The sequence below is a fragment of the Rhagoletis pomonella genome, unplaced genomic scaffold (assembly GCF_013731165.1).
Source record: "Rhagoletis pomonella isolate Grant_MI unplaced genomic scaffold, Rhpom_1.0 Rhpom_scaffold_00009, whole genome shotgun sequence".
In the NCBI taxonomy this organism is placed as follows: Eukaryota; Metazoa; Arthropoda; class Insecta; order Diptera; family Tephritidae; genus Rhagoletis; species Rhagoletis pomonella.
In genome coordinates, this window is record NW_023458563.1 from 6,597,655 (window position 1) to 6,623,212 (window position 25,558).

The window sequence follows — 25,558 nt, forward strand, 5'->3', positions numbered from 1 at the left end:
GTGTGTTGGCTTAGCAAATGAAAAAGTGGGAAAAATCAACGATAATTTACAAGGCGAGCTTAGCACAGTGCGTAGGCAACTGGCTGAGTTAGTGGGATCGTCAGTTCGATTCCTATTGAAAGAAGTCTGATGAGGAAATGTGGTGATTTCCGAAATAGCTATCATTTCTACCATTTTTTCAAATTATTGTTGATTTTCCACAATAAGTTTTTCATTAGAAACGGCCTCAAGCTCAATAAAAGTTGTTAAATATAATTGTTATAAGGCCATAAAATAACAAAAACAAATAACTTAAGGACGTGCACACCTAAAAGTTAAACATTCTAAAAATAGAATTATTAACAAAAACCAACAAATCTAACAACCACATGATCAACTGTGTATAGAAGCGGAATAGCTGCGCTTTATTGTGTTGACTTAATAAATGAAAAAGTGGGAAAAAAGCAACGATAATTTACACGGCGAACTTAACACAGTGCGTTGGCAACTAGCTGAGTTAGTGGCATTGTCGGTTCGAATCCTACTGAAAGAAGTCTGATGAGGAAATGTGGTGATTTCCGAAAGAGCTATCACTTCTACCATTTTTCCACATTATTGTTGCTTTTCTATAATAAGTTTTTCATTAAAAATGGCCTCAAGCTCAATAAAATTGTTTAATATAATTGTTATAAGGGTATAAAATAAAAATAAAAATAAAATAACTTAAGGACGAGCACACCTAAAAGTTAGACATTCTAAAAATAGAATTATTAACAAAAACCAACAACCACATGATCAAGTGTGAATAGCAGCGGAATAGCTGCGCTTGATTTTGTTGGCTTAACAACTGAAGAAGTGGGGAAAAAGCAGCGATAATTTACAAGGTGAACTTAACGCAGTGCGTAGACAACTGGCTGAGGTAGTGAGATCGTCGGTTCGAATCCCATTGCAAGAAGTCTGATGAGGAAATGTGGTGATTTCCGAAATAGCTATCACTTCTACCATGTTTTTTACAAGCTTTTATTTAACTTCACTTGTATGTATGTATGTATGTATGTATGTATGTATGTATGTATGTATGTATGTATGTATCTTTGTATGTCCTTGAACTTTGAAGTCAATATTTAACAAACTTCCCGATGAGCTACAGACTTGAAGCTTCAAATTTGGCTCAGTACTCGAGGACAATGCAATATAAAAATGACTCAACCCGCTAGGTGGCGCAGGAGTCGAGATATTTGTAAAACCCGCCTTTATAATCTGATCTGGTTCATATTTGGATCATATATTACTTATATGAAAACAAATAAATCCGCAAAAAAATTTGCTGATACGTGGCGCAGGAGTCGAGATATTTGGAAAAACCGTATTTATGATCCGATTAAGTTCACATTTCGAATGCGTATTGCTTACATGAAAAGAAATAACTACACAAATTTTGGCAGCTATGTGGCGCGCGAGTCTATATAATTAAAAAATCGGCATCTGTGCTCCGATTTGGTTTATATTCAGAATATGTATATTACCTATTTAATTGAAATACATTGAAAATTTTGTTTGTTAAGGTCAAATCTAGCACGTTAGGTAAAAAGTGTAGCTAAAAAGCAGGGTGCGGAAAATTGTCTTCGCATTGAAAGAAATGGACAGAATGAGAAACATATAGACAGTATAATATTAATTGCAAGATTTCAAAAAACTAAAAAGTTGAAAATAAGATTATAGTTAAAAAAAACTAAAAACACGCTTCTATTAAAACTAGAACTAAAAAGTATAAAATAATTTATAGATATAGCGATTCCGTTTAAGAAGAATAGGAAGTTCCCTAACTTGATTTAATTTAACTTTTTTTAAATTAGCTAAAAATGGGATTAAAGTGATTGGTCCGTAGTCATAGTCAAAATAAAGTCCACTGTAATGTTTGTTGCTATTTTTTACAGATATCGCATTGAAAATTATGTCAGTATGCTGCAACTAACTTTACAGTGGACTTTATTTTGACTATGACTACGGGCCAATCACTTTAATCCCATTTTTAGCTAATCTAAAAAAAGTCAAGTTGGAAATTGACTACTGATTTTGCTGCTGACGCCGTCGCTTTTGGCGTACCATTTAAGGAAGGGGAAAACCTGAAGAGCATATTCAATCAGGTCTCTTTGTCGATCGACTTCCTCGCTCCCCAAATAAGAGATATATTTCCCACAAGGCCATCACGTTCTGGCCTTAACGGCGCGACTGTGATAAAATTCCATTCACCTCTTGATCGCAATCGTACTCTCCGCGCCTTCGGCGAATATCGCAAGCGTGTGAAAACTGCTGTTCCCCTGCAACCCCTTGGCATACAGGGGAATTTTAATTTATATGAGAGCCTTAGCAAAGAAAATAGGCTATTGCTGCAAGCGGCCATAAAACTTCGGCGTGAGGGGAAATTGTGGTCTGCATTTACTATGCGTGGCTGTGTGCACGTACGACAGATCGATGATAAAGCCAGCCAACCAACCAAAGTTTCGTGTGAAGATGATTTGGAGCAGTTTCGCTAGTTGTAAGCCTGTGTGTTTGTTTGATTGTATGTTTGAATGTATGTTTGTTGTTTTGTCTTTTGTGTGTTTTGATTACTTTTGTAATGTAAAGATAGCGCAACTCAATTTGTTTTGTTTCGACTTTCTGTCATGCTCTTGTTTTTGCTACCTTAAAGTTGCTTTAAATTCTGCTGCCCAAAATGAGTGCGAACATTACAGGTCCGAATGGCATTGCGGACAATAGCCTTGCGATGCTGAATATTTTTTTAAAGGACGCCCTTTTTGACATAAACGGTTACACGATTTATAGGACGGATAGAAAGGTTAAGAAAGGTGGTGGTGTCGCTATGTACTGTAAAAATTACTTAAAAACTCGGTTTATATCAGGAACATCTGATAGCGCTACTGAGCATTTGTTAGTGGAAGTGTCTAGTTCATTCTCCAAAGTCCTTTTGTCTTGTGTTTATAACCCTCATAAATGTTATAGTGTGAACGAATATTTTACTATGTTGTCATCTGTCGCCGTTGATTATAATGATATTATTATTTGTGGAGATTTTAATGTGAATATGTTGTGTAACGACTCGTATAGCTCTCGCTTGTTAGATTATGTATCTGGTGTTGGTCTAGATGTGGTTAATTCATCGGTACCCACAAGGTATGGGCAAAACTGTTGTCCCAGCCTGTTCGATTATTTTATTGTGTCTGATATGTCAATAGTTTTAAAATTTTACCAAATCTCATTCATCTCGGACCATGATCTTATTTTCTGTGCGTTTGATATAAAGTTTGACCGACATAGTTTAGTAACTAGTCCGTCCATCTTTCCGGATTATCGTTTACTGAACGTAACTAATCTTTTAAGTGACTTATCGCGTATTAATTGGTCTGCTTGCTGGGCTCTAAGCTGAGTGCATGAGAAATTACGCTTTTTAAATGAGATTATCTTAGAACTCGCACTTACCGTGGTAGATATCCCTCATATCCCTGGTTCAACAAATCGGTTCGTGCGTTGATAGTGCAGCGTAATAAAAAATATTCCTCCTGGAAAAAGAACCACACTGAGAACAGCTGGCGTGCGTATAAACTTGTCCGAAATGAGACAACGGCTACCATAAAGCATGAGAAATGCAAGTATTATAGTAAAATGTTAGACACCTCACTACCAAATCATGTCCTGGGGCGTAACTTAAAAAACCTTCGTGTACATGTTAGTGACAGTCCTAATTATCCCCTTAGTCCTGAATACCTCAATAATGCATTTGTCAATCGTGTTACCCCATCCTGTGTTAATACTTGCTCCATTCCCTGTCCTTCGCCTGACTCGTCTGTTTGTACAAATTTTGAGTTTGAAGCTGTGGCAGAGGTTGAAGTAGCAATGTGTATTAATAAAATATGGTCAAATGCAATAGGGGCGGATAGCATTCCAATTAAATTTGTAAAACTAATTACCTCATACATTCTGCCCACTATCACACACGTCATCAATCATAGTATCACAACGTCATGTTTCCCTGATGCGTGGAAGTTGCCACGGTTCAACCAGTTGCTAAAACCAAGGCAGCGTGTAATCCTGATGATTTTCGACCTATTAGTATCTTACCCGCACTCTCTAAAGTCTTCGAATTATTGATGTCCGACCAAATCTATAACCATATTGACAGATTTAGCCTGCTGTCCCCGTTTCAGTCAGGCTTCAGAGCAAAGCATAGCTGCTCTACGGCAATCTTAAAAATTTTAGATGACATTAGAGGACATTTCGACAAAAGCCAACTGACTTTATTATGCCTACTTGACTTTTCTAAAGCTTTTGACTCCGTGAACCACGACTTACTCTGTATGAAATTAAAAAGCTACTTTGGCTTCGGGGCACGCGTCTCATGCGGAGCTACTTAGCTGGTAGAACTCAGTGTGTAAAAATTGGCTCCAATACCTCTGGTCTTAAACCACTGCTAGCTGGTGTACCCCAAGGCTCTATCCTGGGTCCACTATTGTTCAGCCTTTTTATAAATGACATATTTTCTGCATGCCATCATGTATATACGCATGCATATGCGGATGACATCCAACTGTACTTGTCTGGAAATCATGAGGAAACAGGTGACCTTTCTACAAGGCTTAATAACGACTTAACATCCATCTTTGCATGGGCGAGGAGAAATGACCTGTGTCTAAACAGTGATAAATCTTACGTGCTGCCGGTCTCTAAAAAACGAATAAATTTTTCAAACGTGCCGCCCTTATATATAGCTGATAAGTGTCTAAAACTTGTGTCTAAGGTGACTAATCTTGGGTTCATCATTAATACTAGTTTAACATGTGACGATCATGTGAACTCGATAGTTAGCAAAGTATACAACATCCTAAGAAATTTACGAATCTCTGCGAATTATACGCCGGTCCAGGTTAGGAGAAAGCTTGCGATGCAATTAATAATGCCAATCATATGCTACCCTGTGCTTGTTTATAGTAAATTGAGTTCTCTATCTGCTCATAAAATTGATGTAGATTGTTACACGATATGTGTTCGGGTTATCTAAATTTGACCATATCTCTGGTTCGAGGTCACGTTTATTAGGCTGTGAAATATCTGATTATTTGAAAGCCAGAAACTGCATCTTTCTCTATCAACTTATTGTGCACAAGGAGCCTGGTTATCTATATGACAAGCTCATTTTCCCTAAATCAGCTCGAATTAATGATTTGATAGTACCAGATTATAATTATCTAACCTCCGCACGGCTATTCTTTGTCAATGCTATTCGAATTTGGAACTCTATTACAATGGCAACTCACAGTAGTCTAAATAAAAGCAACTTTAAGGATGTTCTATATGTGTACTTACGTTAAAATAATTTATGTTGTATAATTATGAGTTTCGCTATCTGAGTATAAAATTTCAAGTTAATATGTATAACCACTGTATTGTTTAATTGTCTGTACTTTTTATTATGAGTTTTAGTCTTACTTTGTTATAAGTTTTAGTTTAAGTAACCATTATTACCTTGTTATATCCTTCTGGTTGTACCATAAAAGATCTCAGATCTTATTGTACTAATGTTTTAGCAAATAAAATGAAATGAAGTGAAATAAAGTTTTAAAAGACCATTTTCAACATTTATTCGTAATGGTGCAACCAAAAATTTAATTTGTTTAATTGTTCAGAATTTTTCCTTTTAATTGATACCCACACTGTTACTCTACAATGTACCAAATCTTTAAAATAATTTTTTTTAATTCAATTATATCCTGGAAATTTCAAAATCCTTTAAAGAAAATACTGACGTCAGAGAGAAAAATTAAAGGCGCAGTTATTCTATATTTGGCTCTTAGTTTTGTGAATATATTGATTTTTTCGTGTGTTTTAAAAATTTTTGGTTTTTGTCGCACGGTGTTATTTTTATTATTCTGTTAATATATTTAATAATTAAAATACTAAAATAAACTTAAAATTAGGTACTAGTGGCTAAATGGCTTTCGACATATTTACATTTTAAATACTGCACAAAATGTTACTAATTATTAAAATATTCATTATATACGTATATTCATATATACATTTTGTTTAGTAAAATTTTTAAGTAGGTCAGGTATACGTAATGTGACCAACGATTCCGTAGCTCAAAGAAGTGCAGGTTAGGTTGGGTTAAGTTAACGCCGCGGGCCGATTACGAAATTTCGAATGCGGCTGATTTCAACCCCTGAGACCTCAGTGTTTGTTCAGAAGTTCGAGCCAAAATGCTTCCTTCTTAGCCTCGCGAAAGTTAGACAGGTTAAAAGAAAGTGTTGAGATGATTCCACTTCATCTTTCTCTTGACAGCGGGTAAAACAATGATCAGTTGAAATTCCTTGTCTCTCCGCATGAATACCAATCGCACAATGGCGTGTCAGAACCCCCGTCACTAGCCCTTGAGGAGTCGCGTGTTTTAAAGTGCCCTATAAAAGCATTCTCTACAGCAGAAAAATGGCTTGTTTTCCTGTTTTATGTCACAAAAGGACCCGGTTTTCCTTAGCCCAGTACCAGATCATGCTGCGACAATTCTGTCTGCAATATCCGCGGGCGCCGTGGTCTACATATGTATGTTAAGCGCCAGTATACGTGTGGCTCCTAATGCTCCGTTAATTCCTATTTTACAAGTGTAGCCTTCTCTAGTGAGTTCCGCCAGATAAGGGCTCCTTGAAAAAATATAGGCTTAAATCTGATTTCCTAGAGCTAATGAATTAATTTGGGGGAGAGACCCCACCTTTTAACAATAGCTCCCCTACAACAGTACAAGGCAATCGACACCTTCCTTACCCTTTCCTCTATGTTAGGGGTCCACGACAGCCGCCGTTGATCGCCCACCTAGTTACCTGGTTCAAATAACCTTGAGCCAGATCGAAAAGGATGTCTAGAAATCGTCCCTGAACCAAAAGTTCCACATCATCTACATAGGCGATATCCCCGACAGCCCTATTTTTCCAGTTTCTCTAGTAAGTCGTTTACAACCACAATCCAGAGCAGGGTAGAGAGAACACCACCTTGCGGAGTGCTCCTAATGACTCTGCACTGAGTGCAGGCGCTCCCCCACTTCGCCGCGAAAGCTCTGTCACGAAGTAAGCTGTAGATAAGCCTTATTAAGTTGGTTTCAACCCCTAGATTACGAATATACTTGACTATTGCCTCTGGAGTGACATTGCTGAAGGCCCCCTCGACATCGAAGAAGGCCTCTACTGCATAATATTTATGCATTAATGGTTCCTCTGCCCACTTTACCAATGTGCGGAGGGCGGTAGTCACCGACCTTTTCTCGCAATAAGCGTATTGAGCTCTTGACAGTAATCGCGTTTCTTATGTACAGGTCTATCAGTCTATCTAGCGTTTTCAGCAAAAACGAAGAGAGACTGATAAGCCTACAAGTAATTTTTAGCAAAAAAAAACCGACTTAAAAAAATATATATATATCTATATATTTCATGATCCAATGATCGGATCTAAACCAAATTAGTATGGGACCACCTCTGAGACACTACCTTTCCGTTATTGAAATCGGTTGACGTAGTGCAATTATGCGACAACATACATAAACAAAAAAAAAAAAAAAAAAATATTCCGACGAATTGATAGCCTCCTCCTTTTTTGGAAGTCGGTTAAAAATACCTAATACAGTGCGCCTTTTCCGGCCTTCGGGATGAACGTAACACTGACTACCCTCCAAGCCTTGGGGATGTACCCGGTCCTCACGCAGTTCGCATAAATAGGATCTAACCAATTGCACAACACCTTCAGAGCCCTTTGGTGCTGCGCAAGTATGATGCCATTGGTCCCGGCTACTTTAATGGTGTGAACGAATTTATCGCCCAGGCCATGTGATGTCTAGAAGATTGAAGAAGTACAGGACCTGGGGGAGATTCTGAAATCAGTTAGCGGCAATTTTCGAATCGCTATCACACTTTTTGACGCAAAATCACTTATATCATGCGTCAAAAACTGCGATAGCGTTCCGAAAATTGTCGCTAACTGGTTACAAAATCTTCCTCCTGAAGTACAAAATATCGCAGGAAGTACATTTGACTGTACTTCGAAGTACGAAGTACAAGTGCTAAAAAAGAAGTAATGTGCTTCCAAAAGAAGTACGGTTGGTCACATTATGTATACGGAGTAGATTAAGTTCTTTTTGCGCTTCTTCGACATTCTTCTGTGATATGTTGTATGGAAATTATTTTCTGGTTGCAGAGTCAGCATAAATGGGCATCTGTTTGCTTCATCAGGTGTTGGTGTGTTAGTAGGGTGTGGCCAAGCCTTAATCGTATGAACTTCTTGGCTTATTTTTTATTTTTTTTTTGAGTCATCAGGGAAAATTGTAGGCTTACCGTCCGAGTTGAACTTTTTATAATGATGATCATAGGTTTGAAAAATAGTGCTTGAAAAGCGATTTAAGTCAGACCTGGTTGTTGTTTGTTGAAGGTCTATTGGAGCTTGAAGCGCTAATTTTTAAACTATTTTTTGTGAAGAACCATGGTGGATTTTTTGGGGGGTATTTTGGTTTTTGTTGTTGTGTGATTCCGCTGTTTGTAGCTATTTTTATAATATTATGAATGGTGGTTGGGAACTTAGACCATTTTTGATTTAGTATTTTTTCGTAATTGTAAAAAGTTGCTTTTTTCCGTTGGGTGGATAATTTTGGTGTATAGCCTTGCTGTTGCCTCTTGTATTCTGAGCTCTAATGTTGGTAGTCCAGCTTCTGTTGGTACATTTGTTATTGGTGTGCCTCTGAGCTCTAATGTTGGTAGCCCAGCTTCTGTTAGTACATTTGTTATTGGTGTGGATGCAAACGCGCCTATGCAGTATCTTGCTGCTGAATGGTACATAGATTTTAATTTGTGTTTGTTGGTTTTGGTGGTTCGTCCATATATTGCTAGACCATAATCTAACTTAGATAATAGTATTGCTTTTAAAATGTTAATGGTAGTATTTGTGTGCGTGTTGCAGTGAAAACTCGAATGTCATTTTATTAAGTTTAGTCTCTTTGTTAAGTCGTTTTTCAGAGACTCTACATGGTCCGACCAATTGTATTTTTCGTTAAAGGTTAGACCCAAGACTTTTAATTTGTTGACTTGAGCATGTGTTGTGTTTTTGAAAGTTATGGTTGTGGTGTTGCAGGCTTTTTTCCTGCAGATTTAGCCTCATTTGCCAAGCATCACTGGTTTATGTCCGCACTAAGCTTATTGGAGTCGCTTTGTAAATTTTGATTTGTTTTGTATTTGGCTGTAATATAGAGTTCATCTGCGTATATGCAATGCTTGAATTGTCTGTGTTGACTTAAAATCTTATTCAGCTTTTCAAACGCGATTTGAAATAATACGACTGACAAAGGAGAACCTTGCGGTATCCCATTGTGAAGGGCGTAGGTTTCCGAATAATAACCATTTAATATTACTCTATGCTTTCTATTTTTTAAGAACGATTTTATATAAGCAATTATCTTTTTACCTACTTTCCACTCTATTAATTGGCTTAAAATTGTATGTGCGCCGATCCTATCGAACGCTTTTTCGAAATCTATTGAAATCACGGAAATATGATTGCGGGTTGATAGGGCTTTGGTTGTTATGTAATTTATAAAGAGAAATGCATCTAAAGTGCTTATATTGCTTTTGCATGCAACTTGATTTGAAGAGAGTAACTTCTGTTTCGCCATAAACCAGACAAGCCTTTTTGCGATGATTTTTTCCATCAATTTTCTGACGCATGAAATTAGTGAAATCGGTCGGTATCCCTCGAACGAGTCTTTCGGGTTTTGTGGTTTTGGCAGTGGGATTATTGTTGTTGTTTTCCATTTTTGTGGAATGAAACTCATGTTTAACACTTTGTTGTAGATAGGTTCTTTCCCGTACGCAACGCGGGATCCCGCGGGTGCCCAAAATAGCCCAGAAATCATTCCCGTACTTAACAAAATGGGTAACAGAGAGCAAAAATTGGAACGTATTGGATCGTAAGTGTCTTCTTCTTCCTGCCCAAAACAGCCCGGACTTTTTCTCCGGGTAAAAATGGATAAAGCATCAAAGTGCGTATCAGCTGTTTTGTGTTTACATGTTGCCTGTTTCTAGTGATGTGCTGAGTCAATACTTTTAAGTATTGATCGCTATTCGGTACCGATTTAAAAAGTATCCAATACTCTCGATACTCGGTACCGAAATATTTAGGTTTCCAATAAAGGCGCACTTAGGCCAAAAATATGGAAAAAACGATTCAGGGGAGACACGCCTATAAAAACCCGGATCTAGAGCCAATAGAGCTTTTCATACGGACTTAAATGAAAGATGTATATATGTCGGTTCGGGGCAATAATGCAGAGAAACTCATACTTGTTTGAAGCATTTTTGTTCCAGCTGGATCGGACGATATCTTTTTTGTAGGCCTGGGGGCAGATTCTGTAACCAGTTAGCGACAATTGTCGTATCGGCTACGGTTTTGTTGACGTATGATGTGAAATATTTTTACGTCAACAAGTGCGGTACCGGTCCGAAACTTGTCCCCCCTGAAAGGCTTCTTCATCCGTAAAAGCATTTTTCTTGAACCTTGGATCAACTAAGATTAAAACTGATCAAATAATATTTCTCTGTTGCGATAAGTTCAAGTGTTTTAGCCGATATCATATAAATTAGTAATTAAAGCTTTTTCTAAACTTGAAATGTATATAATGGCGAAGGTTTAATGTAAAGAATCGGTATCGGGTACCGAAAAGGAAGTATTTGGGGTAATTCTCTAGTGTAGGGTAACAACCCCTAAAAAAGGTCCGGAAAAGTCGGGAGGGGTACAAAACGACGCGTTTCGGCCCCCCTATTAACAATCTAGAGGGAGAGGGCTAATATTATTAACAATTTAAAAGTTATAAACAAAAAACTTTTGTTAAATTTCGTTGTATTCTATGAGCAATTACCACGTCAAAAATGCACTAAATCACCAGTTTCCACTTTTAAAACACTACTAAAATGTCTCCGGTTATTATTTTATGCAAACCAAATGATTTATTCACTTTTATTTTATATATATCGTTAATAAAACAGAGTAAAAAAACTTTGGGCCTGCCAAAATTATTATAACCTCAAATCGCTGGTATTGCCACTTTTTTCACATTTCATTTGCGCTATTATACTCAGTTTACACTATACACTTCTTCTTCTTCTTCTTTTTTTACTTTCACCTAAATAAGATATTCTAACCAAAATATAATAGCAAAATCGCGCGACTTTTTATTACAAATTTTCATTATTTATATATATATTAAACGAAAGAAGATACCGAAAAGCATTGAACAGTGCACACACCTTATAAGGAAAAGTGAATTATTACGAAATACTAATACAGTGGCAGCACTATAGCTATTTTGGAATCTTGCGTTTCAGTTCGCAAATATTGTCGCCTTCATTCTAATAACAAAATAATCTATCTTAGGTTGATAAAACTATGTGTTTGTTTAATAAATAAGTTAAATTATATATTTCAATAGTGTTTAAAAAGTGAGAACAGGTGATTTAGTGAACCTTTGTCGGTGTAATTGCCCATAGAAAGCAACGAAATTTAACAAAAGTTTTTTGTTCATAACTTTTAAATGGTTAATAATATTCGCCTTCCCCCTCCGGATTGTTAATAGGGGGCCGAAACGCGTCGTTTGGTACCCCTCCCGACTTTTCCGGACCTTTTTTAGGGGTTGTTACCGTGCACTAGAGAATTACCGTATTTGGTATCGAAATCTATTTTAAGTATTAGGTACCGAGTACTGTTTCACAAATTCTGGGAACGAAATGTGGTTTTTTTGCGTTCCCGTACTTCTGGATTATGATCCATTTTTGAGAGCAAACTTTTCGCTTCTCTAATTACCGGATCCGGTCCGGATTCTTAGGGAAAGAACCTGATGTTTAGTAGTAGTCGCGTTGCGAATGGTGGAAGGGTTTTCAACATTTTATAATTGATTTTGTCGTGACTGGGAGTGTCTCTCTTTAAGGTGCTTAAAGCAGAATTAAATTCGATGATGTTTGTTTCTATTTTTTGAGCATCTTTGTTTGTTGTGTAGTTTGTATTAATTTCTGTCTTAAGACTGTATTTTAAGTTCACAAAATTGCTATCAGTTGGCTATTGCAGTAGGTTCAGTAAGAGATGTATTTGCATTATCTTTTATGATTTTTATGGCCTTTGTGTTGTATTTTCCATATAGCTTGTTGACCTTATGACAGATTGATTTCATTGGAGTGCGGGGGTTTATTGAGGTGGATTCAGATAAGGAATTCCTTTTTGCAATTTTTGCGTTATTCCTAAAAACCGCGTTTGCTTTTTTGTAAGCAATTCTGTATTCACTTGTCGTATCGTTTTTGAATCGATGCCATAGACTTTGTTTGATTGAACGCAGGTCAGTTAAGTTATCGTTCCACCAATACACTTTCTTTTTATTAGTACAGTTTGCGCTTGTATGTGGAATAGACTCATTTGCTGCCGCAATTATGATCTTTTGAAACTTAGCTGCTTCCTTATTTGTATTTTCGGAGATATCAGTGCTGTTTATTTTGAAGTTAAGTAGATTTAGGTATTTCAACCAGTTTGTTTTTGATGTTTTAAAAATTAAAATGTATTTATTTGTTGCTTGTTGAACGTTGTCGCCATACCTTATAACTATGGGGTAGTGATCGCTACCATGTAGGGAAGTTGCGAGGTCTGCTGAAGCGAGAGAAATGTCTACGTGTGTAAACGTCGAATGTGTAGATACATGAGTTGGAGCACCGTTGTTTAATATTACCAGGTTGGATTGTGCTGCGAGCGACTCCTCTATTTTACCACTATGTTGGCTTTGTTGGATCCCCATAGTCTACTGTGCGCGTTGAAGTCACCTATTAAGATGACGTGGCTGTTGAATTGGTTAAATATGCAAGCTAGTTCTGCTTGTGGAATGGCTTGAGATGGTGGAATGTAGGCTGATATCACTGTGATTGTTATATCAATATTGTCTCTACTATGGCTGCTTGTATGGAATGTGGTGTGTTTAGATTTTGTGTGGGAGGCTTTTTTTGACAAAGATGGCAGTGCCACCTTTTGCATGCATGCATAGCAATTTGAACTTTACTAGTTACTGATGTGTAGTTGTTGATTTTTATGTTACTGCTTTTGTAGTGCGTTTCCTTTATTGCTATAATATCTGGATTCTCTGTTTTTATTACTATTTGTAGTTCTAGTAAGTTATTATGGAAACCGTTCAAATTCCACTGAAGGATTTTGAGTTTCATCGAAGGAGTTGTGGAAAACTGTCCAGAAGGGTATATTATGTATAATGTTCGGGAAGCTACTTAAAGATCCTGGTCGAATGACAGAATCTGATCTATTTCTAATGCCGAAAGTGTCACTTGATTCTAATAGTGCTTGAGTTATTTTATTGTTAGTAATGTTATTTTTGGTTTTTGCTTTTAGTTTTGATATTGTTCTGTTTGAGGTATTTCTGGGAAGTATTTTAATTTGTGTAGCAGCTGAGCCTTGAGGAATGGTTTTGGTGACCGAGAAAGTAGTGTTTGATGTAGACAAAATGCGCTGTGAAAGGTCTTCGCCATTTGTGGTTATAGTTAGGTCATCGTAGGATGTACTTGTCCTATTATGTTGGATTGTGTTGGTTGAATTTATTTTACTGTTTGTTGTATTTGAAAGAGATTGAAATTTGGCTACATTAGAGTACAATAAATCGTTGGCACGATGTCGGCTTTTACAAATTGAGTATGCGGTTCTATTACCCACTTTTTGCAGGGCTTTAATTAACTGGATTTCGCGTTCTTAAATGAACATAGGGCAAATTTTGCTTGTTTATGGGTTATTTATATCCTTTTGATGTCTATCTGCGCAGTTTACGCAAGTTGGTTTGGCGGTACATAATTCTTTAGATTCGGGATCAAGGTGGAAAATTCGTGCACAATTTCTACATGGTTTGGTTCGGTTGCATATTTTACTTATGTTTCCAAAACGAAGGCAAGGGTTGCATCTAATTGGCAGTGGAATACAGGGGCGCACTTTTACCCTTTCTTATACAATGTTAAAGATTTCTGGAAGTACTTTTAGTAGTTGAAAGTAATTATAATAAGTCCGGTTACTTTTAGTTCGTTGTCTTTTTTTTAGTATTCTTTTCACTTCAATAATGTTTTGCGGTTTTAATTCTTCTAGAATTACTGCTTTGCTAATCTCACGTAAATCATTGCAATAAATTACCTCTTTAAAAGTATTGAGTGATTTGTGTAGTGTAACACTGACTGAAAAGTTGTTATGCATAGATGTGAGGATTTCTCCTCCAAATATCCGGTGGGTCTAGCATGTTATTGTTTAACCTATGGTTGTTTTTGTATTGTTTATTTGTTGCTTGTTATTCTAATAATAAGCAATATACACTTGTTGATTGTGCGCTTTTTCGCTTTACGTAAACCGGTTTAAGCACAAAGTAGATGGAATAATAAAAAGTTCGCTCACACTGTGGGTACTGATGATTTATGAAAGTGCAAGTTTTATGCAGTTACGCTTGGAAGCTTGTTCGTAAGTACGCATTTTTTAAAGTGCATTGGTTGTTGGACTACATGTATTCTGCCATGAAAAACAGCTCCTCATAAAAAATACAATCGCCGTTCGGAGTAGGCATAAAACTGTTGGTCCCTCCCCTTTGTGTGACAACATCAAGCCGCACGCTGCAAATCGGAGGAGAAGATCGGCCAAACACTAACATATTTTGTAAGCCAAAAAATGCAATCGTAAACACTATTGCGCTTGCGTAATAATAATTTAGGTAATGGGATTCATGCATAACTGTTTACTATGTAAACTGAGACAGAGCTAGAGGCTAGGAGCTGACATTCAATCTTAAAAGCAATCGTTCGGATTACCAACAAAACTGCTTGCATTTGTACACAAAACGCATGACGAAGAATTGTTTGTTAGGAACTGGCCTAAGCTTAGGTTAGGTTAGGTAATGTGGCAGCCCCGTGTAACCGGAGCTCACTTAGACAATGTAAGATTGTCCTTTGTGATACCACAATTTGGAAAGGCCCCCTAAACTTTATCTTTAAAACGCTCCGAGCCGATTATGTATTTACTAATACAGCTGATCTCAATGTCCCAGAGCTCCTCGGGGCTGTTTAGAAAGTGAGAGCCAAAGTACTTCAACCTTAGTCTCGGAAACCCTGGGCACCTAAGAAGGTAGTGTTGAGCTGATTCTACCTCGTCATCTTCCAGGAAACAGCGACACAAATGTTTCGGCAGAATGCTCAGCCTTACTACGTGGATACCGATAGGACAGTGACCCGTTAAAACCCCCACCAGAAGTGATAGCTGTGGCTTTGTGAGTGTGAGGAGTGCCCTCGATCGCCCCCAGTCCACCCTCGGCCAAAAGGACCTTGCGATCGCGCAAGTTATGGTATTCGCCCAGCGTTTGCTGAGCTGACATGAGGCCCAATTATCCAAGAGCGAACCGCAAGCGATCAATGGCCTCCCCCGCCGCTCTTTATTCGGTAGTAACGTTTCACGGGTTCCTTCCCTGGCCAGCTCGTCAGCCACGCAGTTCCCCCCAATGTCGGTGTGTGTCGGAACCCAAATAAGCCTAATGCGGAAGTACTCCGACGCGGCCGAAAGAGAGAGACGACATTCTATAACCAGGTTAGAGCGCACCTCTAACGAACTCAAAGCCCTGATAGCCGCCTGGCTATCAGAATATACGCTCACTTCCCTGACGGTTATAACGCTCCTTAGCAGTGAATCCACCGCCTCCTTGATAGCAGCTACTACCGTCTGGAATACACTGCAAAAGTTCGGGAGCCTGAACTTAGTGCTGATGGAAAGCTCTCGACAGAAGACCCCTCCACCAACCCTGCCATCCAGTTTCAATCCATCCGTAAAGAAGTTCACCGCACCCCTCCTCCAGAAGTCCCGCCCGGCCCACTCATCCCTTGAGGGAAAGTGGACAGAGAAGAAGCTCCTAAGAACCGTGACAGTGGTGCAGTAATCTGTGCGATCAGGGATGATGTCGAAACCTCCTAGAACTCCAGAGTGTCCAGTACCTAAGTTGGTCAACCAATCGGTTTCCCTGAGTCTAATAGCCGATCGCGCCGCGACAACTCTGACTGCAACGTCGATAGGCGCTACGTTAAGCACTGCGTTCAGTGCTAATGTGGGGCGGTTCGCAGTGCCCCACCAATACCAATTAAAGCAGCCCGTTGTACGCGCTTCAGCTGCCTAAGCTTACTTTTTATGCATTTAATTCAACAACCAATGCACTTTAAAAAATGCTTACTTACGAACATGTTTCCAAGAGTAACTGCATTACACTTGCAACATTATTAACAAATCATACACATACAAATGTATGTAAACACAAAAGATGCAACCGAAGGGCCACTTGGCTATTTGAACTAAATATAATATTCACAGTGCATTTAAATTTGTATTCCCGCAAGGCGCGAGTATGACTTAAAACTCCGCTTATCAATATTAATAATTGAATCAATAATTTAACTAGAATTTAAATTTTATTTAAAATTTTCAGCAAACGAATAAAAGTTTAAACATTTATTCAAATTGTCAAAAAGAAAACAGTAGTCCCAACGCATACGTTTATTAGAAAATATTAGGAGCAGTATAATTTGCTCCCATTTTGTATGGAAAGTTAATGGAATGTAGACAAAGAGGGCATCACTGAAAATCAGATAGCCAATAAAGTCAAAATTTACAGTTATGTGGTCTACTGACATCACCTGTATAGAATTCCACCATAATACAAACCCATGCATAATATGGCTTTTTCATACAAGTATTAAGTTTATCAACTCATATAATTTCATTAATTTTCATACAAGTACTAATTTCATTAACTCATATAAGTTCAAAATTTTGATACAATTAATAGTCTTATTAACTCATAAAATTTCATTAATCTTCATACAAGTACTAATTTTATTAACTCATATATGTTCATTAGTTTCCATACAAGTAATAATTTTTTAACAAATATTAGTTTTCATAAAAGTAATTGTGTTTAATCACATAAGTTCTAAATTTTCAGAGATTTTGTCAATGTGGAAAAAAGTTGAGTAAATATCTAATGTTTCTTGCATGCATTACTTTGGGATAAATTTCATATTTAGCAATTTTATATTTTCCCCATACATTTTCGATTCTGTTAAAATTTTTTAAACAACTAATAATTATATAAACCCATACAAAATATAGCTTTTTCATACAAGTATTAAATTTATCACTCATATAGTTATATTAATTTTCATACAAGTAATAATTTTAGTAACTCATATAAGTTTCAAATTCTCATACAAGTCTTATTAACTCATATAATTTCAGTAGTCTTCATAAAAGTACTAATTTTTTTAACTCATATAAGTTCATTAGTTTCCATACAAGTAATAATTTTTTAACTAGTTTTTCATACAAGTATTAAACTTATTAACTGATATAAGTTCATTAGTTATCATACAAGTAATTGTTTATGTACCACGCCTCCTTTTCCAATAACCACAATTTTTCTCCATGAGTATGCGATTGATTTCATATATCTCCATACCATGTTCGAGTACTCTACCAAAAACACTTTCAGAGATATGCAGTATGAAAAATTCGGTTGTATGGGAAGTTCCACGCCCCTTTTCCAATAACCACAATTTTTTTCCATGAGCATGCGATTGGTTTCATATATCTCCATACTATGTTCGAGTACTCTACCATCAACACATCCAGAGATATGCAGTATGAAAAATTCGGTTTGTATGGAAGGTGCCACGGCCCCTATTCCAATAACTACAATTGTTCTCCATGAGTATGCGATTCGTTTTATATATCTCCATACCAAGTTAGAGTACTCTACCATGAACACTTCCAGAGATATGCAGTATAAAAAAATCGGTTTGTATGGGAGGTGCCACGCCCCCTTTTCCAATAACCACAATTGTTCTCCATGAGTATGCGATTGGTTTTATATATCTCAATACCAAGTTAGAGTACTCTACCATGAACACTTCCAGAGATATGCAGTATGATAAATTCGGTTTGTATGGAAGGTGCCACGCCCCCTTTTCCAATAACCACAATTTTTCTCCATGAGTATGCCATTGGTTTGATATATCTCCATACCAAGTTAGAGTACTCTACCATGAACACTTCCAGAGATATGCGGTATGAAAAATTCGGTTTGTATGGGAGGTGCCACGCCCCCTTTTCCAAAAACCACAATTGTTCTCCATGAGTATGCGATTGGTTTTATATATCTCCATACCAAGTTAGAGTACTCTACCATGAACACTTCCAGAGATATGCAGTATGATAAATTCGGTTGTATGGGAAGTGCCACGCCCCATTTTCCAATAACCACAATTTTTTTCCATGAGCATGCGATTGGTTTCATATATCTCCATACCAAGTTAGAGTACTCTACCAAGAACACTTTCAGAGATATGCAGTATGAAAAATTCGGTTGTATGGGAAGTGCCACGCCCCCTTTTCCAATAACCACAATTTTTTTTTATGAGCATGCGATTGGTATCATATATCTCCTGTAATGCGATAAAAGCATACAATTTGCAACCCTATAAATCACCTTGTATGAACACACCTTAAAGCTAATCTAGTACAATAATTAAGAATTTACGATATCAAGAATGCAACCCTGTGTACATATATAAGCAACTAAGTTAAAGATAAAATGAAAAATAAAATGGGCGGCATTATTCCGCGTACCCTAAAAGCGACCAGTCGTGTTTGTGAAAATATCCGGGAATATCTTTTTTGGGAGTTAGCAGGGCATCCCGACTCCCGTCCAGACACCATCGAAGGTAGCAGCAGCAGCTTGGGAGTGTGCGAGACAAGTTCCCGCAACCGCAGCAAGCAACACGGCAGTGGAGCGCCAGGGCTCCTTTTTTTTTGTTCTCAATGTCGGCACAGCAGCGGAGCGCTAGGGCTCCACACAGCGCGGAGGTTGCAGGTATGCCCCCGCAATTATGGAAGTGGAAAAAAATCTGACTCTTGCCTAATGTTGCAAAGAATTGAAGAACAATTTTAGTGAAAACTTTAAATTGTTGAAGTTACGTTTAAAAAAATATTAATATTTGTACATCACTGTACCACTGAAGCTGAAATTCCATAAGAAGAAACAGTAACATATACATATGTAAATGTGTGTATTATTCAATCAGTAAAATTTTAAAGTGTTGAATATAATCTTAGAAATTTATGTATATAATATAAATGCAAGTAATATGAATGTATATATGTAGTACAAGAAAAGTACAGTAGGTCTTTAAAATTTATGTATGTAATATAAATGCAAGTAATATGAATGTATGTATGTAATACAAGAAAAGTACAGTAGGTCTTTAAAATTTTGTTTGAGAATACAATCTAAAGTTTCAGCAAATATTTAAGTAGTGAAATGTTTAGAAAATTATTAAAGGAATATAGTGTAAAGTTTTTAAATTTATTATAAAATGTAATGGTGTTTCACAAATAGTATGTCATACCCAAAAGCTGAAAACTGCTACTCGTTGCTGTTGACTCGTTGATGTTGTTGTTGCTGCAAATCTTGTAGTCGTCTTCGGTGTAGTTGCTACGCAGATATCGCGCCTTGGCTTAGCGATATATGTATGTATGTATGCATTTGGCGTTAGGTGGCGTGGTTATATATGCCGTTGTAACGGAGTTACGGTGTTTTTGGCGTTATTTAGTGGCGTGGTTTTATGCGCCGTTATAACGGCTGTTGAATGGTGGCGTGGTATATCTGGTGGTACAGTTACGCACTAAAACAACCTTTTTTTTCGCGTGCTTTTAATTTAGTTCTACGTTCGTTTATTTGTTTTAGTTTTTTTTTTTGGAACAATTTTTAATGAGTTTGCAGTTTTTGATTGCTGTACCACCAGACACTGTTTTTGTTTTTATAAAAAACCCATTTTAGCCACCAGCCACTGCACTTCTCTCGCATTTGATATTTTAAAATTTGGCACAACCGATTTTTTTTTGGATTTTTTGGTTTACGTTTGTAATTTACATTTTTTTATTTAAATTTGGTACAACCGATTTTTTTTTGATTTTTTGAGTTTTTTTATATTTTTTTGTAATTTTTCATTTTCCGTTATAACTATAATTTCCACATTTTTGTTTTTTGTAAGTTCATTTTAATTTTCGTTTGTATGTTTTTGAATATACATATGTATGCACATATAAGTTTTTAGTTTTGTGTAATTTTGAGTTTTCTTGTAATTTTGAGTTTTTATTTTTTTTGTATATAGATATATAGTTTTTAAAAATTTTTATTTTTTTTTTGTAATTTTTAAATGTTTTTTTTGTTTTTCTTTGTAATTTTTTTTCTTCTCTTTCGTAGCCACCACCATAAATCAAATTATTTCAATTTATGTGTCTTCACACATTTTTAATTAAAAGTTTTTATTTTAAATATATATTTTTTTTTAATTAAAAAAAAATGTTTTTAAATTTTTGGGCTTTGCCCTTTTTTTATGCCCGCGGGCCGCCATTGCGCCAGGCTGGGCCACGGTCGCCATGTGAAGTGGACGCGTTCCACTTCCATAATTGCGGGGGCATACCTGCAAATTGTATGCTTTTATCGCATTACACTCCATACCAAGTTAGAGTACTCTACCATGAACATTTCCAGAGATATGCAGTATGAAAAATTCGGTTGTATGAAATTTCAAGTTCGAGGGCCTTATGGTTCTGAAGTTATAGTTGATAAAAAAATCCACGCCTATGGGATGCACCACGCCCCCTTTTACAAACTCATTTATATAGACCTTATTATAAGCACCTACAAAATATGTATATAATTGCTTACCAAATTTAAAGTTGGTGCGACATATGGTTCCGAAGTTATAGCTGATAGACATTTCAACGAATATGGGATATGCCACGCCCCTTTCACAAACTCGCTTATATATACCCTCCTATAAGCATCTACCATTGACATGTTTGCATACCAAATTTCAAGTTCGTGTGACTTATGGTTCCGAAGTTATAGCTGATAAAAATTTCCACGCCTATGGAATGTGCCACGTCCCCCTTATATAAACTCATTTATATATACCCTCCTATAAGCACCTACCATGGATATGTCTGCATATCAAATTTCAAGTTCGTGTGACTTATGGTTCCGAAGTTATAGCTGATAAAATATTCCACCCCTATGGGATGTGCCACGCCCCTTTTACAATCTCGTTTATATATACCCTCCTAGAAGCACCTACCATTGGTATGTCTGCATACCAAATTTCAAGTTCGTGTGACTTATGGTTCCGTAGATATAGCTGATAAAAACTTCCACGCCTATGGGTTGTGCCACGCCCCCTTTTACAAACTCGTTTATATATACCCTCCTATAAGCACCTACCATTGGTATATCTGCATACCAAATTTCAAGTTCGTGTGATTTATGGTTCCGAAGTTATAGCTGATAAAAAATTTCGCGCCTGTGGGTTGTACCACGCCCCCTTTTGCAAACTCGTTAAATATACCCTCGTATAAGCACCTACCATGGATATGTCTGCATACCAAATTTCAAGTTTGTGTGACTTATGGTTCCGAAGTTATAGCTGATAAAAAATTCCACGCCTATGGGAAGTGCCACGCCCCCTTTACAAACTCGATTATATATACCCGCCTATAAGCATCTACCATTGACATGTCTGCATACCAAGTTTCAAGTTCATGGGACTTGTCCCTTGTCGGATCCCAATTTTTTTTACCCTATTATAGGCCCAGGTGTCATGGCAATACTCTGTCAAAATTTTGTTCGATTCTGTCCGTCCGTTTAGACTGCAATCTGGCACATACATACATACATACATACTTTCACAAATATATAGTAGATATCTATCATTACCTCAGTTTATAAGAATTTTACGAATATCTCGTCCACAATGCCGCCTATCTTGTACATTTTAGGCCCAATATTTATTTTCAATTGGCTAACATACGCTCGAAATATTAGCCAAATCGGAAAGTAAATGCAATTTTTAGGAATATCCTGACCCCAGCGCCACCTAGCGAGCAAATTTTTGGTAGAAATATTTATTTTCATGGTACTGATATATAACCCAAATATGAACCAAATCGGTCCAGACGTTTAGTAGTTTAGTGACATTTAATGTACAGAAAACTCTATGAAATTGTGAAATCGTGACGTCTCAGCATTCTTCAGTTTTCTGCAACAACAACAAAAAATTTCAAATCTCTTTAAATCGAAAAACCTTCCATACAGAAGGTCCAAAAAATACTTTTTACAGAATTGAAATCGATTCAGGCGTTTGGTCAGGCATCGCGGTCATACGAAAAACATTTCATTTTTATATATATAGATTAAACAACCGTCAAAGTTAACTCCAAATATTCAATGTGGACGATTGTGTTTTACAAAAAGCTCTTTTTCATGTAACAAGTTAAATGGGGCCAATTTGAACGTAATGAAAGAAAATGTTCCCTTTGGCAGAGAACTTAGATAGATAGAGAAGGTGCAAACTGAAAGTGGAGACCATTCGCTGATGAAAAGTTCAACTAGGAATGTAGAAACGCTTGTCAACAGACAGAAGTTCTGTTGAATTTAATGTTGATAACATAACACAATGTTGAGCAACATGAAATGTGCTGTTCTTCGGGTTGCGAGCAAATGGCAAATCTTTATATAATTTTCATTAATTTGTAATTTTTGTTAAATTTTTTAAATTGTTCTCCTTTTGTAAAGATGCAAATACAATTTAAAATAATGATAGTTTTGCATAAATTTTACACCCATATGTACATACATAGACTGGCAATCAAAAGTGAGTGCATGGTGCTTTTTCTTTAATATTTGCAATGTTTTTCAATTTAAACTTTTTTTCGTTATTTTTTTACAAAAATATGCTTCATGCTTTAATCAAAAGTATACAAGTCAAACTTTTAAACTTCATACAGAACCTAGAAAAATTCAACGAATTCTCGTCTAAATTTTGACCTGTTTAATCTGAGCTTTTAGAAAAATTTTGAGTACGCAGATAGATCGGTTTTTTAATTTTAGTGGAACAAGATCAAGTTTTATGCGGCTAAAAATTCGGGTTGATTTTTAATAATTTTTTATTGCTAACGGCTTTTTGCACTTTTTACAAAATAAAAGCGAATTTCTTGTAGAATAAAATGCGCATGACCAATAGCGCTATATTTTACAAATTGCACTTGTTATATGCATAAAACAACATCCGATGAGGCGGCTCTTGTAGTGTTTGAGAGAAAGATTTTGCGGAAGACTTACGGGCCTTTACGCGTTGGCGACGGCGAGTACCGCAGGCGATGGAACGATGAGCTGTATGAGCTTTACAACGACATGGACATAGTGCAGCGAATTAAAATACAGCGGCTCCGCTGGCTTGGCCATATCGTTATGTGTACATACATACATAAACAACCTCCAAAATCATTTATTGATAACGTTCTTACCCAGGCACAAACTATAACATACATATAATAACTTTCTTCTTATTTGAGGTCGACAAACTTTAACTTCAGAGTTGTCTTTATTTCGTCTACGAATATGCCCCACTAGTTTTGCAGTCAAATGAAAATGCATTTACCACGCATATGTATGTAAATAAATACTCCATTAAATGATAACATAAAAACATACATACATACATACGTATGTGCATATTTCTGCCAAATACTACGAACATGCATACATATGTACAACTCAGCATACATACATAATCACGCACATATTCAAATACCACAAAAGCTATTTCATTCATAAACGCATTCGCGTATTTCTCCAGACCAAATACATTCATTCATAACAACCGTAGCACATCTCCCCGCAACTTCATCACCCTCAAGCGCAACTTTTTCAGTCCGACACAAAAATTAAAAAATCTAAAATTTAAGAAATCTCGGTCATGAATGAAAAATTTCATATATGTAGTGATTTAGAGATTGTCGTTTCAATAATACTAGAGTGCCAGTTACTGTCGAAATTCGACAGTTTTTCTAGTTTTTAGGAGCCTTGGAGAGGGTTTCTAACTTAACACGTAGCAAAACTTATACGATACAAATTAACTTACCGGAACATCTTCTGCTTTGGAACTAAAACGAAACAAAATTTTTTGTATCTTTGAAGGTCTTTGGACTTCAGCAGGACTTAGAATTGACCCGATACATTCCACTTTATCGATAAATATTAATGATTTGATACATATCGATAGTTCGATGAATTTCAAAAACACTAAAATCATATAACTCAACAAAATTCGTTAACTCGACCAATTTCAATAACTGTGAAATTCGAGGGCTCGATAAATTTCGATAAATCAAAAATGTAAGTTCATTGGATACCTTTAAAAATTTATACTTTTGACAGCTCCACATTTTTCGAAAGCTATCGAAAAATTTTGATAACTCATTATACTCTGTTAGCACGATAAAATTCGATAAGCAGTGATAAATCGATATGCTTACATAATCTTGAAATTTCGATTAATGGATATATTTTGAAAATTCCATAAACTTCGATTCGATGAATCAACCAATTTCAGTAGATCAATAATTATCGATAACTCTGTTAGTTGAAAGAACTCCATGCATTACTACAACTCGATAAATTTCGTTAAGTTTATAAATAATGATAATTCAATAAATATCTATAACTTGATACATTTCTTTAACGTGACAAATTTCTATAATCCCACATGTTTTTATAGCTCGATAACTATTTGTAAATTTCGACAACTAAGTTTCTGTGTCTATAAATTTCGACAACTCAATAAACATTGATCAATTTGAATAATTCGATACGTTGTGATAACTTAATAAGCATGGATAAATTTCGATAATTATAAACTTCGATGATTCGATAAATTTCAGTAACTTTTATGGAAAATTTCAATTCAGTTACCCTAATTCTTATGTATTTCTCATTGTCTCCATTTTCGCCTTTATCTCCATTTTCGTCTTTATCTTCACTTTTGCCTTCTTTTTTTGTCTTCATCGTTATCACTTGTTTCTTCATTTTCATATTTATCTTTATTTCAAAGTTTAATTTTAAATACGAAGTAAAAACTGCGAAAGAGCTTAAATTAAACAGGTTGCAAAAACAACCATTAACAAATATGGAAATTTTTAAACAACGATTTTAAACCAATTTCGAAACTATAAAAACTCTCCTCATCTACAGAATTACCTTTCCAACGGTGTTCTTGGTTTTGAAATCGGTAAATTTACCTTGGTCTTCGTCTTTGTTTTTATCTTTCATATCTTTGCTTTTATCCTTTTCTTTATCTCAGGGACCGCAAATAACGATTATCCTTTGAAATTTCAACTCAAAAAATCACGCGGAAAGCGGAATGCTACGTGCATAAGGAGTAAACCAATATATTTTTTATTACTCGGAGTACCTTCAGCGGCGCTAATTTTTATCTTTTAATTTTTACTTATAAAAATCAAGTTTAATCATTATATTTTGAGTTTTATTTTTTGCTCGGAAAATAATCGTTACGTTTTAAGTTTTATTTTTTGCTCGGAAAATAATGGTTACGTT

At 36.2% G+C, this 25,558-nt stretch overlaps 1 protein-coding gene across 2 annotated transcripts in view; it reads left to right on the forward strand.

The window, feature by feature from the left end:
* Positions 1-25,558, forward strand: part of LOC118745558 (glutamate receptor ionotropic, kainate 2-like) — a 637,377-nt gene that overhangs the window by 590,127 nt on the left and 21,692 nt on the right. The window lies entirely within an intron of this gene.